The sequence below is a fragment of the Phalangium opilio genome, unplaced genomic scaffold (genome assembly GCF_054372755.1).
Source record: "Phalangium opilio isolate 3A_F unplaced genomic scaffold, DU_Popi_V2 ptg000042l_1, whole genome shotgun sequence".
NCBI classification, from domain to species: Eukaryota; Metazoa; Arthropoda; class Arachnida; order Opiliones; family Phalangiidae; genus Phalangium; species Phalangium opilio.
Window position 1 is genome coordinate 1,399,237 of NW_028324166.1, and position 16,558 is coordinate 1,415,794.

The 16,558-nt window shown below is 35.5% G+C and overlaps 3 long non-coding RNA genes and 2 other non-coding genes across 5 annotated transcripts; 1 reads left to right on the forward strand and 4 right to left on the reverse strand.

Moving 5' to 3' along the window:
- Positions 1 to 1,304: 1,304 nt before the first annotated feature.
- Positions 1,305 to 6,852, reverse strand: LOC149678143 (uncharacterized). The gene is made up of 2 exons (XR_016366039.1): positions 4,025 to 6,852; positions 1,305 to 1,586 (listed from the first exon to the last, which is right to left on the reverse strand). It is a non-coding gene; the product is annotated as an uncharacterized LOC149678143 (long non-coding RNA).
- Positions 6,853 to 11,694: 4,842 nt separating this feature from the next.
- On the reverse strand, positions 11,695 to 12,128 carry LOC149678144 (uncharacterized). Its single transcript, XR_016366040.1, has 3 exons — positions 11,989 to 12,128; positions 11,826 to 11,898; positions 11,695 to 11,737 (listed from the first exon to the last, which is right to left on the reverse strand). It is a non-coding gene; the product is annotated as an uncharacterized LOC149678144 (long non-coding RNA).
- Positions 12,129 to 12,705: 577 nt separating this feature from the next.
- LOC149678145 (U1 spliceosomal RNA) lies at positions 12,706 to 12,869 on the reverse strand. The gene has a single exon (XR_016366346.1). It is a non-coding gene; the product is annotated as a U1 spliceosomal RNA (small nuclear RNA).
- A 571-nt stretch (positions 12,870 to 13,440) lies between these two features.
- On the reverse strand, positions 13,441 to 13,604 carry LOC149678146 (U1 spliceosomal RNA). The gene has a single exon (XR_016366300.1). It is a non-coding gene; the product is annotated as a U1 spliceosomal RNA (small nuclear RNA).
- A 498-nt stretch (positions 13,605 to 14,102) lies between these two features.
- On the forward strand, positions 14,103 to 15,290 carry LOC149678147 (uncharacterized). Its single transcript, XR_016366251.1, has 2 exons — positions 14,103 to 14,809; positions 14,889 to 15,290. It is a non-coding gene; the product is annotated as an uncharacterized LOC149678147 (long non-coding RNA).
- The last annotated feature ends 1,268 nt before the right edge of the window (positions 15,291 to 16,558 follow it).

Here is a 16,558-nt window from a genome sequence, read left to right on the forward strand (position 1 = left end):
GCGAATTTATACATTTAACTTCGAATATCGAAATGTTACATTTTTTTGTCGCGACTATGAAGGAAAGGTTGCACTGCAGTTTCCCTCTCCGAACTTCAAAGCTTCTTGGCCATAACTCAATCTAGATTTGGAACGTCATCACCCCTTACTACATTGTTGGCGTTACTTGTATTGTACACCGGTTACGTATTACGCGGAATGATTTTATCAGGCGTAGAGACCATTTCCGAAAACACACAGGGGCGAGGAGACCATTGGGGTATTCTTCCTTGCACCAAGGGCCATCGTCAGACGGTGCCAAAGTTCACTACAGGCGGGAGGAAAGTCAACTCGCACTGCCTCTAGCGGTGCTTCTAGGCGAGAGGGAGAAGACCCCAATGGCGGCATCGCCCCAGTGTTTTAGTTTCTCCTTATGTAATTTGTGTACGATCGGTCCATGGCAGTTCTGGTAAGGTATGATGTGTTCAACCATTTTATTTCCTCAGGAAATAACAAGTCATCGGAACTGAGAAGTATTTCTTTTTATGTAAACTTTACCCTTTCCTTTGGTTATATTTACACCGATATCATATTTTTCCAGTGCATAAAAGGAGAGCTACCTACTAAAAGAAACAAGACAGGACCGAGGTTGTTGCTTTGTCTTAAGTAGACAACATAAGTTTATAAATTAGTTTGAGCAAAATAAATTCTTTATCATAATTTCTTGACATCAGTCTTCCCAGCAACTTACAACAGATTTAAACTTTTTTGGTGCAAACTTGAAAATTTGTCAAGGCAACAAGAATTAAAACTGTGCTTCCAACTTAGTAATCATCGACACGAAATCCCTTCAAAATAATTAATTTCATGATAAAATGTTTTCGGAAAATGGAATTATTCTTGAAAAAGCGTAGATATGTAATTTTTGAAATTAATTTAGAGGGAATAGATCGATTAACAGTAAAAATAAGTTGATTGAATTAAATATTGATTAAGGATTAAAGGAATAAAAGTAATTTAAAAAGAAATTGCAATATCTGAAACTTCAGTCAACTGATAAACCTCAGACATATCGTTTGTTTTTTCGGCCTTGGTCCAAACCAAGACGTTTTTTTATAATATCTGTCCCTTCAGTCTTAATGTAATTAAAATTTGAATAATTTCATGTTTTTTGTACCGACATACATTTGGGGTTGATCTATTTCTAATAGCTTAAAGAAGTACTTAAGTATAGTTAATTATATGAACTCATATCCAATAACATAGTTTTCGAAAAGCATATAATGTTGTACTTTATATATGAAGTTAGTTCAAAAATGACAGTATTTGAAATGTAGAATAAATTTTTTTATTTGTTGTGTACACTCTAAACATATATCAATGAGAATTTTTGAGGAAATGCATCATGAGTAGAAGAGCTTGAAGACGATGTCTATATAAGCATATTGTGTTGTACTTTATTTATGAAAAGTTTAAAAACGACGGTATTTGAAATATGGAAGAAAAATATTTGTTTCGTACACTGTATACATATACAGTGTTGTCGAGATCAGACCAACAGCTTCCTTTATGTACAACCCCCAATACTGCCAACGGGTGATGTCGTGCTAAATTATACAGGGTGTAAATAAATGTTTAGAATTCATGTTTTATTGTATTTAAGTGACAACGAGTGGCAAGATACACAAAGAATACAGGAGAATATGCGTGAATGCAACAAAATATTTTAAAGCACAGTCCTACGATTAGTCTTAGAACCTGGGCCTCAAATTGCAACCTCTAAACTGTTTAGTAAACAACTCAACGTAAATATTCGAAGTGTCTACCATTGTGGTTGAGGCACTCTTCCAGATGACTGTCCGTGTCTTGCATTACATTTGCAACCACTAAACTCATGACGCATGGCAAGACTAATGGTATTGCCGTCTTAGGTACTTCTCGTCCGTTAAGGCTTGATGTAGGGGGATATGATTATGCCTGTAGTAATGCCCTTGTAAACTGGCACGAACAGTAGAATGGCTTAGTGCAACTTCTTGTTCCACCGCTCTACTACAAGCATGAGATTGGCTTCAAAACTTTCTACGATGTCAAAGTCTGTATCCTCATTACAGACTATACAGTCTCTTCTACGTTCACGATCTTGCACTATCGAAATGACGAAAGTCCTCGCACCCAAATGTCGGTGTGGAGACCGTTCGGCATAAAGCACTACCTTTAGTTGAACCAGAGAGAATTTTACACATGTGTAAAATTCTCTATGGTTGAATGTTACCGCGACCTTCACCCAAAATAAACTTGCTGCCCAATTTTTCCTGGTTAGAATAAGTTGGCATTTTGCTAGGAAACGAGACCAACTACTGTAATTCTACTACTTAGCGACACTGAAAGCCCCTTTATATCTAAAAAGACCGGAAGTTCCTCAAAGTTGAGTTTTCAAAGATTGTCAGCTTGAGCAGCAGGTCATAGTATGTATAGTGGTGAAGGTCGCTTTAACATTCGACACGTGACACCACGGTATGTTTGGTCCTCCAATGTCCTGACCCTATAGGTCCAAACAATTACCATCCAGTTTTTCGGCTCAGCGTTGCGGTATTGCCGGTCCCATTTGAAATACAATTTCTGTAGTGTTACAATTTTAACAATACGCCTGTTAAAAAGGCACAAATACCGAAAAAAGAAACCATTGTAATAAAGGTCGGCCCCCTAACCTTAAACTATGAACAAAATAAAGAAAACATAAAGGTTTCTTTGGGAATGACTTTGAAGCAGAAGGTCCGAGTTGTCTGAGGAACCGAGAAAAAAGGCCGTAGTGAAAACTAATCGTCGTTACGTAGCAGTTAGGACCGAATTTAATTAGTTAGTCTCGTCTTTTAGCAAAATGCCAGTGTATTCAAACCAGGGAAAATTGAACATGATGTTTACGAGGATTACCCAAAACGGCAAAACCTTTGCGTGAACTAATTGAAGCCGATCCATTATTTTTAGAAAGGTACTGTTCTCTGACGAGGCTATTTAAGGATGGTACCTTAAACCTTCATAACGTGCATTTTTGGGAGGGCATTCTTGGAAACCAAATTATCGGACCCTTTTTCTTGATAAGAAAATCTCTGAAGGCATTTACTTGGACTTCCTGCGTCATGAGTTCGTTGCTTGTAAAGTAATTGAAAGACATGGACAGATGAAGAGTGCCTGCACCACAATGGTAATCACATTGAACATTTACGTTGACGTTGATGTGTACCAAACGGATTCGATTAGAGGCTGTAATTTGAGGCCCAAATTCCAAGACTTATCGTAAGACTGTGCTTTAAAATTTTCTGTTGCTCCCCCCACTTGACTGGTATGCTAGGTGGTATTTCAGTAGAAGAAAATTTATTGAATTAGGGATAGCGAGAGATGGCTAGTGATATGGCTTAGTTATGGGCTAGACGCCCTTGTTTTATTGGCAACATTATTACATTGAATGTTGCCAGATTAAATTGTTGCTGGTGATTTGGCGAACTATGCTAATGATATATTAAAATTTAAATGGAAAAGTTTAATTTTGACACATTCCTTACCCTAAAATTTTGTGTTTGGAGCCTATTAATGCATTATAGTGATAATGTAATTAATTTTAGTGTTAAATAGGAAAACATTTAGGCTGAAAGAACAACTGGCGTAGTTTAATCTTATTTTGTTATTTCAGTTAAGGGTTATCTATAGTTACCCAAAAAAAACCTGTTGTTTTCGATTAATTTTAATTAAATATGATCATTAAGTTGAAATTAACGGCTTATCTTCTTTTACTAGTGTTATTTCAGTTTATTATACGAGTTTGAACAAGAAATTCTGCAAACTTTAGAGGAGTGACTGTTTGACTCTTGCAGAACAATCACTACTTTGCCCCAAAACTTTTAAATATCACGCCTTTTCAATGGCTCTCTTTTCAAAATGGGGAAAAAAGCTTTTAAATGACAATTTAATTAATCGTAAGAATTAAACAGGAAAATGGAGGCTGGGTGAAAGATTTGTTAGTTTAATTATAAGGTATCCATGAATTTACCCAAAACACGAATCTTTCACATTCTGGGAGCACTGCCGTGCTCCCAGCCAAGTCGAGCACTGACATCCTTTTCTCGAAGCAACTCGTGGCACTTTTAAGCCCACTGTAACTTCGTGATGGGTATAGGTGAAAGTCTGAAATTTTGCTTGCCGCGAGGACTGTCAATCCTAGCTATTGTTTCCAAATTTCAAGTTCCTACCCTATATGCTTTTCGAAATATCGCAGGTGAAATCTACCTTATTTTGTCACTCACTCACTCACCGATCATCAAAATTCTAAGGTACTTCTAGAGGAGATAGAAACTTAAAATTCAGGATTTAGTTTTCATTTATTTTATAAAGCACAGAAAAATTAAAACATCCCGAATTTTTTATAAAATTGTTCTTTAGTTCTTTATTTTAAAACTAGATGGCGCTGCCGTCTTTTCAACAGAAATAGTGTGTGTTCTTGATGAAAGGACGTAATGGTCCAAAGTTAACCGAAAGTTAAATATATATTAAAGCTAATAGGAGTAGTAGTTTAATAGAAATGTGTCGTAACTGATGCTACATTCTTTTATTAGGATATCGCGTACAATCTTTATTGCATATTCTCTGCGGGTCGAAAGGGGTAATTCAACGTAAATATGGACAAACGTTAGCGATTATATTGGCAAACGAAGTACCACGAGAGGGTCTTGTTTTAATATAACTACCGAAGTATAACGAGAGGGTCTACAAAAAGAAGTGAGATCCTAAGAAAAACATTAACATGTACAAAAATGGGCCAAGCCTCGCTTCGTGCCCTCTCCGCCGTAAAAGTTCTGAAATCCCATGTAGAGCCAAGTCTGCCTTTTGGTCTCATTCAATCGCCAATTGAACAATTATGTTATAAATTAAGTACTTTTCCTAATTAATAACCAATATTCTTTGACTCTATCATTATTATACATCTTTGTTCGTATCAAAAATATCGTGACTTGGCAAGCGCAGGTGTACATAAGGTTATGCATAACTCGCCTTATAAACTTGTAAATAGGGTTATGCATAACTCACCATATAATTTGTACATAGGGTTGTGCATGACTCATCTTATAAACTTGTACATATCCCCTCGACCATAAACGATTTAGTGAATATCCCTTCGACTTCCTTTTAATATTACTTACTTGCGATTGCCAAGTCACGATATTTTTGATACGAACAAAGATGTATAATAATGATAGAGTCAAAGAAGATTGGTTATTAATTAGGAAAAGGACTTAATTTATAACATAATTGTTCAATTGGCGATTGAATGAGAACAAAAGGCAGACTTGGCTCTACATGGGATCTCAGAACTTTTTAGGGCGGAGAGGGCACGAAGCGAGGCTTGGCCCATTTTTGTACATGTTAATGTTTTTCTTAGGTTAATTATACTTGATTGAGTTTAATTTAACGGCTTATCTTGTTTATCTTGTGTGGATTTATTTTATAATAAAAGTTTCAATAAAATATTAACTTAAATTGCAATTACCCTAAAATTTTAATGTATGCGCTTTTGATGTATTTTAATGATCATTTAGATTAATTTGAAAGTGAAATAGGAAACTACTGTGGCTGTACGAAAAACTTGTGATGTTTTAATCTTAATTTGAGCGTGGTTCGTGAGAGTGGATTAAGCTTAAAATTTATTTGAATTTTTTACCCTATTTGCAATGTTTAGTGCAGTTTAATATTTTTGCCATATATTCATCATTATGGTACCCTAAACTTTTGGGTAGTTTAAACAGTTTATTTAAAAGTTATTTGAGCTTTTATCCAAAAATGTATATTTTGGTTTAATTTCACGTTAATTATATTTAATTGAGTTAAAATTAACGTAGGATTGTGTTTTGGCAGTGTACATTTAGGCTATAAAATGAGTTTAAATGTATACTTCACCTTAGTTGCAATTTTTAGTGGAGTTTTCGATTCTTATTATACCCTAAACTTTTGAATTTCGCGCCTATTAAGGTGCTTTCGAGATAATTTAAATTAGCTTAAGTGTGAAAGAGAAAACATGGGGCTTTACCAACGGCTTGGTTAGATACAATCTTAATCAAGGACATCATTTAAGAGTTATCTGAGTTTTCATCCAAAAAAAATGTACATTCGGGGTTTAATTTCACGTTAATTACACTTAATTACGTTGAAATTAACTTGTCGTCAGTGCTCATTAAGCTTATAAAATGACTTTTAATAAATAATTCACCTTAACTCTAATGTTTAGAGGAGTTTTTGATTATTTCCAACACATTGCGTTAAATTTTTATCATATCCTGTGCTAGGTTTGTGGTAAAGATTATCTATACAATATGTTAATGAATGATGTTATTCTATAGTTTAGCTTGAATACCAGTAATTAAATCAAATACCTATACAATTCATAGCAATTTAAACCAATAAACAAACGGCAACGTGGACTGTGGAAATAGCAAACAACGTAACCCTCCGTTTCTAACGTGGTTACGTTGAGAGAATCTGTGATGTAAACATGAAAATTATTTGACTAATTAAATTATATAACGACACTGTCCTCCTGGATTAACCAGCACCACTGTTACTTATGAATTAAACAATCCACTGTTGGTAACAAATAGTTTATAAAATGATAACGTAACATCACAGTATAACTGATTCAATAGGACCAAAATTGTTTTAACGAATAATCTGGTCCTCTACATTGGTTTAGTTTTAAGGAATTATATCACACACCTTCACAATTAGTAGCATTTTAGTGAGATTAACAAATAATGAAACCGCGTATACCTGTCCTCAAATGAGAATGTTGAGTGAACTGCGCTAACCAGTAACCTATACACCACTCTTTTCCCTAGTGGAAAAAATGATTGGAAACCAATCGGTGACAAATTCGATCCTATTGGTGTTTGAAGATTTCTATTGGCGACCTATAGGAAATGATCTGCCAATAGAAGTCCATTTCATTCCGATAACCATCCGATTGGAAATTCTATTGGGAATGAATTGGGGTTTCTTGCCATTTCAAGACCATTACATATTCAATAGGTTTCCAATAGGGAACTCTATTGGACATGTATTGGTCATTTTTGCAAATTAAGGTCCTTTTAATTCCCAATAGGTTTCCAATAGGGAACTCTATTGGACATGTATTGGTCATGTTTTCAAATTAAGTTCCTTTTAATTCCCAATAGGTTTCCAATAGGGAACTCTATTGGACATGTATTGGTCATGTTTTCAAATTAAGTTCCTTTTAATTCCCAATAGGTTTCCAATAGGGAACTCTATTGGACATGTATTGGTCATGTTTTCAAATTAAGTTCCTTTTAATTCCCAATAGGGAACTCTATTGGACATGTATTGGTCATGTTTACAAATTAAGTTCCTTTTAATTCCCAATAGGGAACTCTATTGGACATGTATTGGTCATGTTTTCAAATTAAGTTCCTTTTAATTCCCAATAGGTTTCCAATAGGGAACTCTATTGGACATGTATTGGTCATGTTTTCAAATTAAGTTCCTTTTAATTCCCAATAGGTTTCCAATAGGGAACTCTATTGGACATGTATTGGTCATGTTTTCAAATTAAAGTCCTTTTCATTTCCAATTGGTTTCCAACAGGGAACTCTATTGGACTCTATAGGAGAGGCCAACTAGTAGGCGCGCGAGAAGCCAAAAAGGGTCACGGTGGCGCCGCCAGACGGCGAGTAAAGTAACTAAAGTTCAAACAAATTATGGCTCTATAACGTGTGAAAAAACAGGTATTTTTGGGAAATCGGAAAAAAGACAAATCTCTAGCATTTCCTTTTTTATTTTTGGAGTTAGGAGCGATGCAATCAATTATTAACCACATGTTTCGATTTGTTGTTCTTGACATGGTTTTGAATTTTTATTAAAACTTTAGTTACTTTACTCGCCGTCTGGCGGCGCCACCGTGACCCTTTTTGGCTTCTCGCGCGCCTATTAGTTGGCCCCTCCAGGCTCTCCTATAGAGCCCATAGCTCGTATCCTTCCTCCATGGCCATGCTCGTTTCTCTGGTCAAGGTTTAGCCCGCTACAACGCTCGATAAACTCAACTCGACTCAATTTCAGCGTTATTATTGGAATTAATTCATGAAATCCGATTAAATCTTGCTCCAAATAGGTTTCTAAAGGATATTCAGCAATTTTCTAATGGTAAGAACAACTTTATCACGTTTTTGAAGCTTCTAAAGTACTCGCTAAGCCTTGGCCCTTGTTTTCAGAGTTTGAATTTTTAGAATCTCTAAAACGACATAAAAGTAGTTTTTACCTTTAGAAAAGTGGTGGATATCCTTTAGAAACGTATTCATTATAAATGATTATAAATGAACGAGACATTTTTGATAAGTTATATTGACGATGATTAGTGATGAACGTAAAACGATGATTAGTGATAATGAACCTCAAGAGATAGTCAAAGGCATAAGAGATCATGAGCCCCAAGGGATGATGAGAGATGGTGGCAAGGCTCCCAGAGTACCTATAATACCTATAAATACCTATAATTCTGAGATGGTCCTATAAAAACCTATAATTCGTAAATTTATCCTATAATACCTATATTTTGGCGAGATTATGTTTGACCAGACACAAAAATCGCGGAGCTCGCTCCGAGAGGTTTTAAGTTATATATTCAAGAAGGCGATTTAAATGCTCTACGGCGATTTAAACGCTCTAGTTTAGTTATTTATAGGGCTGTGCGAATAGTACTTTTTAAGGTATTCGTCGAATACCAAATAGCAGTGTTTTTGGGAGCCATCTCTCGGCTCGGAATAGGAAAATGACCAAATAATTTGACCAAATAGTGTGAAGTTCAAAAATTCGACCAAATTTAAATTTCTATAAAACTATTATACCAAATTTCAAATTTATAAATAATGGGACACGGAAAGGTACTTTTGAATGGCTGAAAACTTATTTTTGAACGAATCAAAGGTTTTATTTTAATCAAAATTAGGTTAGTTGTCAATATATCCCTACTCGCTTTGCAATGCATGACCTCTTCCATGATACTATATTTTTTAATAGGTATACTATAGTGACATATTATTAGGAAGTTCAATATAGTTAGCTCCGCAGCGAGAAGTTCATAAAAGGTTAAGTTAAAACCTTTAATGATTTATCCATTTTCATGAACTTCTAAAGACTGAGTGGCTGATTCCATCTATAGCCTCCTTGATCACGCGACTTGGTGAACGCGGGTAATATTTAACAGTAGCCAAGTCAGAATTTTAAGGCTGTGTCTGCCGAGTCGCGTCATCTACGAGGCCACGGTCCAGCGGACACTATCACAGAGCCCATAGGGATAGGAGCCTCACATTTATGTTTCTATCTCTATGACAGCGCCCTCAAATTCACAAAATCAACAGAAAAATTCAAAAACTGGTTGCGAATACCAAATAATTTGGTCAATAGACTGTTAAAAACATTTACTTTCAAATTGTTTTATCCGCTATAGAATAGTCGGTTTTTCGAAGCTCATTATTTGGTATTCTAGAATTTTGAAAATTATTATTCGATTCGTCGGTGCGAATAGTAAACGTCAATTTTGACCAAATTATTTGGTCCGACCAAATAGTAACGAATAGTCTGCACGGCCCTAGTTAGAATAATGACAGTTGATGGGCCTAAACATGTCAGGGAAAATCGTAATAAAAGTCCGACAAAACCTGAAAAAGTTAGGGAATTTGAATCTGAAAATTTCGTGGTAACCCTGAATTAGTCCAAAGTAATGCATGGTAAATAGTTTAGTTGCTACACTATTAACTACTAGTCGCAAGTAAATTAAATAATGATCATATTTTTATAAATATGTTTAAAAGTAGTCTACTCTCGAATATATAATATACTTCCTGTAAAACTCCAATAATTCGTAATTTTAAACGTATAAAATTTACATAACATAAGTTTGAACCTATAAATTGATGATTTTTGGACCTATATATATCCTATAATTTTAGCCTTTTAGACCTATAATACCTATTATTTTTTGTGCACTAAGCGCTGGGAGCCCTGTGGTGGGTTAGTGAGAGTAAATTACGGTAAGTTTCTTCTAACACACAAGAGTAGACTTCCCTATATAGTCTCAATTTCTAATAAATTAACTCTTAAATTGTTACCAGATGATATGTCTAGTGATGACGAGGAGATGCGCAGTAAAAGTATGATATTTTTTCTCTTAAATTCTTAAAAGCGAATAGGTCTTTGGAAAAATTATGAGTTCCACATCATAATTATCATGGATCTGTTTAGATCAAATTACTTGTTTTTTAAATCCATATACAAGTCAAAAATAGTAAGCTTCTCTCTGAATTTTATCTTCCATCAAAATGCAAGAGAGAAGCTTATTAAAGGCTCCACCCCTACATAACGCGCTTACCCTCCCTTTAACATATAGTTTTTCAAAAACTCTGTAGATTAAAAAAGTGGATTGAAACCATTTTGCTTGTGCCATATTTTTAATGTTAATGTTTCAAGTGTGGGTGTGGGTGTGTGTGTGCTTTTTTTGGGAGGCTTTTGTGTCATTCTCAGTTTCTCACAAATTCATATTGAAATGTCAGAATGTACAAAGTGTTATAAGGTGTAAATGAATTGAACTCTTTTGCACAATCCTAAGTGTTCCAAATAAATCTAACGGGGAGTTTCATTATAGAAGCTTGACAGGAACATCGTCAAATAGGTTCAAAAAAAACTAAGGCGTTAGAAGCGAGGCCATCTCTTACTCCACAAAAGGTTTCGGCTATTAAGAGTAAGTTTAAAAAAATGAAAGCTTAAAAATTTGTATCAATCATACAATAGTAACTGTTATTATTGCAGGTAGTGTTCGCTACTACGCCAAGAAAAAGGGGAAAGATCAGTCTGCCCAGGAGATGGCGGCTAAGGCAGTGAACCACGCCCTGACCCAAAAAAATTTCCGATTTGCGAAAAAAAATTATTGCCGCGCCAAATTGAAAAAACCAAAAAAAAAAAAAAAATTCCTTTTTAAAATAAAATATTTCAATTGTGAAGGTTTTATTAGTATTGTGGAGCCTGTGGTAATTAGTTTGTTCGCCATATTATTAATTAATTTTCATATGTTCTTTGTGAGCCTATGGGTCGGTAATTGGTCAGTCTTATGGGTCGGTAATTGGTCAGTCTTATGGGTCGGTAATTGGTCAGTCTTATGGGTCGGTAATTGGTCAGTCTTATGGGTCGGTAATTGGTCAGTCTTATGGGTCGGTAATTGGTCATTCTAATGGGTCGGTAATTGGTCAGTCTTATGGGTCGGTAATTGGTCAGTCTTATGGGTCGGTAATTGGTCAGTCTTATTGGTCGGTAATTGGTCATTCTAATGGGTCGGTAATTGGTCATTCTAATGGGTCGGTAATTGGTCAATCTTATCGGTCGGTAATTGGTCAATCTTATCGGTCGGTAATTGGTCAATCTTATCGGTCGGTAATTGGTCAATCTTATCGGTCGGTAATTGGTCAATCTTATCGGTCGGTAATTGGTCAATCTTATCGGTCGGTAATTGGTCAATCTTATCGGTCGGTAATTGGTCAATCTTATCGGTCAGTAATTGGTATATCCTATCGGAAATGTGACGAAAACACTATTGGTTTCCTATTGGTTCCCAATTGGTTTCTGAACTGCGTTTTCCCAATTGGTTTCCAATCATTTTTTCCACTAGGGTTAACTGCCGTAGGAAAACACATTGAACATTTTGTGATCTTTCCTGTAATATTTTGAAGTTGAATTCATCACAGGGTGAAAACACTACCGTTGATTTCTAAACCATTAACAAATAATGAAACCCAGTATACCTCATACGTAACTCTCCGTTTCCAACGTGGTTACGTTGAGAGAATCTGTGCTGATGTAAACATGGAAATTCCTCTACATTGGTTTAGTTTAAGGAAATATATCACACACCTTCACAATTAGTAGCATTTTAGTGAGATTAACAAATAATGAAACCCTGTATACCTCAGTCCTCATATATTTGTTTGTAGCAGGAAACGAAGCAGACTGCGTATTTTTGGAATACAGAGCTGGAAATGAGCTTTTTTTATCTTGAAAGGGGAAAGACTATATAAATACTATATTACATAGACAAACTAAAATACAACTTAAGCCTTGGCCGTAAAGAACGTTCAAAAACTTACTTTAAATGATATAAAAACCTCTGGTAACTGTAATTATTTACCTGAATTACTTTTCTAGACGAAAATTCGACCTGATAACGACCTATTTCTTATTAAGGGTGCTACAGTTAATTAGAAAATACATATAAAGGTGCTCAAGCTCGGATGAAATAGTAAAGTAATCTGTCAGCGTCTACTGCTAGATAGTCTGACTCAAAAGTAATTTTGACGTACTTTCAGAATTAACTAAAATTAACATACTTAGAGTTAATTGATTTAAATTAAACTAGCCGATAGCACACCTTGAATACATAATTGTTAAATTAAGAGTATTCCGAAAAGTAACTTCGCTCTAGTTTTTCAGTTAGAGGTGGCTAAATATCACGAAAAACCCCATGTTAATCTCCATAGGAAAAATGGTAAAAGCATGTGAATTTTGCTTTAACGTTACAAAAGAGTATCAAGTCATATCTACAAGGGCCTACCGGCCCTGTAGAATTAGTCAATTGAATATAGATCACAGATTTCAGATATGTTTAATTTTATATTTGAATATTTGTGGGGGTGAGCGCGAACGCACGACCCCCGCTACCAAAAATAGTACGCCCCACTGATCACGATTAGTGATAGTGGTGAGGGTCAACTCGATCGGAGTGCAATGATCGGGTCTCGCCCCAGCCCGCCTCCTCAAAGATCAAGGCCGCAGCGACGCCAGGTAAGTATGATTACAAAGGAACTAACGTTAGTTTATATATAAACGATGGAAAGCCAAGATTAGGAGTAAATTAATTAAGAATTTTAAGACTTGGATTCTGTTGTAAGTTTCACTGATTGATTAAAATGAGGAGATACTCAATTATGAAAAATACGGTCCAATTATTTCTTAGAAAATAATTGAATTAACGTTTGAAACTAGTGATTTCTCCGTGAAATTAATACCGTTGATTTTTCTTCCAGCAATAGAGTAATTTCGGTAGAGTGAACTTAGTAGCCTTAACGTTGAGAGCAACTTTGTAAGAGAGTACACTATTTGACCCCGAAAGGGGGGATATCACTAGGGTAAGAGATAGAGGGTTATGACGTTGCCATAAATGGGAAAGAAATTACTCCATACGAGAGCTTAATCTATTTGGGTCTACGATGAACCACGCTACATGCATTACACACTGCGTATATTCAATATTTCACAGACTAATTCTTAAGACCTCAGGTGCAGTTTCAATAATCGACAAAGAATGCACTGAAAGTATTGAATGTATATAATATGTGATTAATTTTATATTAAACAACTTTTTGGGGGTTTGCGCGAACGCACGACCCCCGCTACCACAAATTGCACGCCCCACTGATCACTATTAGTGATAGTGGTGAGGGTCAACCCGATCGGAGTGCAGTGATCGGGTCTCGCCCCAACCCGCCTCCTCAAAGATCAAGGCCGCAGCGACGCCAGGTAAGTATGATTTCAATGGAACTAACGTTAAGATTTATGCAAAACAGTGGAAAGATAAAAATAGCAGGGTTTAAAGAAACGATTGTAAGAACACTCCAAGGCGAGGAAAAATGTCCAATCACTTTCGACAAATTTGTTTATTTCAACTTGGTTGTACATGAATTTCATAAAGTTATTCCGCCTTCAAACCAACTTTCTTGTTGAAACATTCCTGATTAAACGCAAGAAATTATTGACGATCGATATTCCAAGGTTATGAAAAGCGTCTAGCGTCAACTTACAATCATGGGTTGTTCCTCCTTTCTCTCCATTTCTTTGCTTATTTTCTATTTTTAACATTAATTAAAACTAAAACAGATTAAGACTTAATGGGATTGACTAAAAAAGCTAATGAAAACCTACCCTTTCAGCCATTAGTTCGTCTTGACATTTATCAAACTAAATAGATTATTGAAAGACAAATTTTAATTAAAGCTCGAGAGATTCGGCTCGGGAATCTACGAACATCGAATTGAAATCACTTTAAAGAAAATTGTGTCTCCGCCTTGAGCGCAGAAAATGGTTGTCAATGATTTCATGGAAAGGTCCCCTTTAATGTCTTGGTTTTTGGCGCAGATCGCGTTAAATTCTTTCATCTAAATACCAAAATGAAGTGACGTCCAGATAATTACTCTGTTCTCCATTCCTACTTCTAAAATTAAATCTATCCCTGTTTTAAGCAAATAAACATTGATGGTATTACCAATGGGGTGGCCTTTTCGTTATAGCAGTCGCTCAACGCATCAACCATGGCTTTGTTTTTACTCACCACTGTTGATAATATAAAATGTAGTTCTAATTTCCAGGTGCATTTGGAATTAAGAAACTCTAATAAGTACTTACTACAAAGACCTTTGTACGTTTCTTCGGGTGATTCGTCTCCGGCGAAATACGTGGCGAAATTCATGGCCAATAATACGAAGGTAAAAGCGGAGGTATTCATTTTTGTGTACGATATGTAACGTATCTACAAAATTAAAGTAAAATCTCCGAAGTCTGACAGTCGCGTTTTATACTAAAAACTTGGGAAATTCCGAGCAATATTTTCCCACCTGTTTCTAAAGTCTATAATATAAATTCCCAGTAAGTTAGCATCGAAGCAAACACACCGATTCGTGGAACTACAAGGCAGTGAGGCGAATAATCGTTCTAGGCACACAGTGAAAGCGAAGATGTAGGCTTAATTGCCTTACATCTAACTTATTGTGATTTATTATTGACGTATGATTCTAACGATGATTATCTGGTTCCAGGGACTTCATTACAGTTCAACACGCGATGTAACCCGTAGTTGACTTAAGTTTTTACAAAAAAAGACTTTAATGCTTGTTCATCGCGGGTTCTTCAAACAAACGAATAATTTCGTAAGAAATTTAAAACCTACAGCGGAGTTTCCCAAAGTTTAATCGCACATCAAGAACCCGATTTAAAATATCTGACTCGACATTTCCATGAAATGGTTTATTTGGTTGCAGAGAAATTGGTATTGTTCTACGTTTGCGCATACGAAACTAGCACGCCCTCCCCACCACTAACCACACTTTGCTAACGAACATCTTAATTTGCCTGACTTGTCCTATCCCCTAAAGGATTTACGAGATCCATGCTTAAAATTTTGTTTTCGGTTTGTTATAAAGGTAATCAATATGTTTAAATTTGTTTAGCACTTTATTTCAAATTGTACATCAAATTTTGCATTTCCAAGCTACTTGTGCATAACACCCATTTTTTCGTTGAAACAATCCTGATTAAAAATAAGGATTCTTAATTAATCTTCGATGTTCCAATTAAGTGGTGTTACTTGCATTCTGATCAGGTCTAGAAAAATGTCGACTTACCATCATGGGCTGTGTTTCATTTCTCTCCATTTCTTTCGTTATTTTCTAAATATAGGGTTTATGCAGTTTTTAATATAAATTAATTATGAGAACTTAATTAGAGTTAATGATGGATTTAAAACCGTTGAAAACACACCTTTTCAACCATTAGTTCGTTTTGGCATTTGTCAAACTAAATACATTAATGAAATACAAATTTCAATTAATGTAAAAACTCGAGTTAAATTTTTTATATTCCTTTTAAATCATTCGCTATTTGCCGAGCATAGAATCTTCGTCAAAGATTCTGACACGATTACAATCAAAAGTGGATGATGTTATGAAATATCATCCACTTTTTATGCTCGGAATTCGGCTCGAAACTCCACGAATGGTGAAACCCACCAGTTGTCTTAATCATATGAATACTCTTTCACTTGAAACGCCACCAAATATTAATGTGAAATCACCTGATAGTAAATTTTGTCTCCTCCTTGGGCACAGAAAATACTTGTCAATGACTTGACTGAAAGGTCTGACTCAATACCGAGTTTTTTGGCGCAAATTGGTATTAATTCTTTCAACTATTTTAAAATCGAACAAAATGAAGTGACTTAGAAACAGCGTAACAATTTATCACTACTCAAAAAGCGACTCCATCAAACATTATCTTAATAATGGCATTTAATTTTAATTTATCTTTAATCTCGGTTAGTAAACATTGGTATTTACCGATGCTGGGAGCTTTTCCTTTTGGCAGTCGTTCATCGCATCTAGCATAGCTTTGTTTTCATGTATAACTGTTAGTAAAATAAAACGTACGTTTATCTTTCAGGAGCATTTGGGATTAAGAAACTTTAAAGGTCCATTCAGACTTTGCTCGCACGAGTAAAAGATTCGCGGGTTTAGTTTGAAAAATTTCAGTTTCGTCGGGCAGTATACATCGAGATGGCACCACCGTATTAGCGTCTTTTCTTTAGCCATAGCTCACTCAATCGTGCTTACTGACGTGTGACGATATGTGAAAGGTTTCATACTCATGGCACTAAAGAGGGTATAAAGGGTAGAAGGTTTGGATGGAGTGTTCCTCTTCACTTCCGGTCTGA